Source organism: Echinops telfairi, unplaced genomic scaffold (assembly GCF_000313985.2).
Source record: "Echinops telfairi isolate 266 unplaced genomic scaffold, ASM31398v2 ScPeMD7_18;HRSCAF=68, whole genome shotgun sequence".
In the NCBI taxonomy this organism is placed as follows: Eukaryota; Metazoa; Chordata; class Mammalia; order Afrosoricida; family Tenrecidae; genus Echinops; species Echinops telfairi.
Genome location: NW_022103915.1, coordinates 42242034 through 42244661, shown reverse-complemented (window position 1 = coordinate 42244661; position 2628 = coordinate 42242034).

Below are 2628 nucleotides of genomic sequence, written 5' to 3'. Positions count from 1 at the left end.
GGTTATATGTTGATCATTGAAATTAGCTCCCCCTTCTTCCCCCTTCCTCCCCTCCTCCCTCAGCCTTACCCCTATCCTCCTGGTATTGCCACTCCCATTTCTTTACCTGAGGGGTTTATCTGACCTGGATTCCGTGTGTCATGAGTTCTATCTGTACCAGTGTACATGCTCCGGTCTAACCAAAACTGAAAGGCAGGAATGGGGTCATGATAGTGGAGGATGAGGAAGCCACAAAGAACCAGAGGAATATTTGTGAGTTTCATTGGTGCTATACTGAGCCCTGGCTGACTCATCCCTTCCTTGTGACCCTTCTGTAAGGGGATGGCCTATTGTCTACAGATGGGTTTGGCGTCTCTGCTCTGACCCCCCTAATTCTCAACAATATGTTTTTTTGTTTTGTTTTGGGTCTACTGGTACCTGTTACCTGATTCCATTGACACCTCATGATCACACAGGCTGTTGTGATTCTTCCATGTGAGCTTGTTGCTTCTCAGCTAGATGGCCGCTTGTTTAACTTGAAACCTTTAAGTCCCCTGATGATCTTTTGATAGCCAGGCACCATCTGCTTTCTTTACCACATTTGTTTATGCACCCATTTTGTCTTCAGCGATCCTGTCGGGAAGGTGAGCATCACAGAATGCCAGGTTGTTAGAACAAAGTATTCTTGCCTTGAGGGAGGACTTGAGCAAAGGCCCAAAGTCTGTCCACTTACCTCAATTTGTATTGCCATATAAATATATGTACACAGGCTAATACCTCTATTTTTATGAATTAGTATGTTTACATAAGTGCACACCTATGTTTACACCTGTATCCAGAGCTTTACTTCCTAGATCTTTCCTCTGTTTCCCTTTACCTTCCTCCTGCCCCACCATAACACTCACTCTTCTTCCTCAGTATTTCCTCTCAGCTAGATTGCTGTTGCTCCAACAACACCAGGATCTCTACATCCTCCTTGTTGTTGCTTTCAGTTCCCTACTTGTTCCCCTGTCCTAACTCTTCTTTAGACACTTCAGGTTAGGGATAGGATTGTCAAACTTCTACCTTAAAAAAAAAATCAGTCAAATTAATACTTCCGATGTGAAGGTCTTTTTGGTGACTCTATGTATTTTCCTCCTCCTCCTGTTTTTCTCACAGCCTATTCATGTCTCAATTTTTAAAAAAACATTTTGATATGTTGTAATCATTCATTCGCAAGCAAAATGTGACAAAGGCAGTTTTTCTGGGTCCGCACCACCTAGCACAGCACAGTGAAAGGCACAGTCCAGAAGAATGAACACCTGGATTAACTCCAAATCTGTTTCATAAACACTTCACTTCATCCTTCACCTGCAGCCAAATTTATCTAAGAAAAGCTAAATTGGCTGATTTAACCTTTATCCATTAGTTATGCCAGTCAGTAGTAAAATGAGCAAGTCTTGTTTAACATCCACTTTAAATATATATATATTAATTTGGGTGAAAGTTTACAGAGCAAGTTGGTTTGCTATTTAACAACTCATATACATTTTGTTTTACGACATTGGTTGCACCCCCCTCAATGTAACAGCTCTTGTTTCACTTCCTCCCTGGACCCCTGTTTACATTTGTCCTTCTTCCCTGCCCCTTCCTCCCTTTTGAAGTCTGGTGAGCTGACCTTTGGTCTGGTATAGTGATTGTTCTCAGGAGGACATTCCTGATGGATGTGATTGTTCCCTTTACAGCCCTGTCTATTTTTCGGCTGAAAGGAAATCTCCAGGAGTGTGTTCCTTGTCCGGTTTGAAGGGAGTCTATGGACTACAGTCTCAGGTGTCCCACCAGTACCACCCACCTTTCTTCATCCTTTTCTTATTCATCCAGTTGACTATACTTGCACAAGAATCCCCCATTAATTTTTTTAACTTGGTTAGAAAAAAGCTGTCAACATTTATTGTTGACAATTAAGTGCATGAAAATGAACTTTGTTGCTAAATTCCTTGGGCATAAATATGGTGTGGCTATGTAGGAGATGTTCTTGTTCTTAAAAGACACACACTGAACTGTTTAACTGAGAATGTCACGGTGACTGCAGCTTCCTTTCAAATCGTTCAGAAAAGGCAGGGACGTAGTAAATCGATACAATTCTAACAAACAGTGAATCCGGGTAAATGTCATATGAATATATATATATTTTTAAATCAATTTATTGGGGCTCATAAAATTCATCACAATACATAGATCAATTGTGTAAAGCACATCTATACATTTGTTGCCCTCATCATTCCCAAAATTCACTTGCCTCTTGGGTTCCCGGAATCAGCTCATTTTCCTTTTTTCCCCCTTCCCCTTCCCTTCCTCTGCCCCCCTCCCCCATGCACCCTTGATAATTTATAAATTATTATTATACCTTATATTACACTGCCCGGCGTCTCCCTTCACCTACCCCTCTGCTGCCCATCCCCCAGAGAGGAGGTTATATGTAGCTCCCTGTGATCAATTCCCCCTTTCTACACCCCCCCTTCCCTCCTGGTATCGCCACTGTCACCCCTGGTCCTGAGTGGTTCATCTGTCCTAGATTCCCTGTATGAATATTTATTATACCGTTGTTTGAGTGCTTATGATACTGTTATTTATAACAGGATGTTGTTGTTAGGTGCCCTCGAGTGGTCT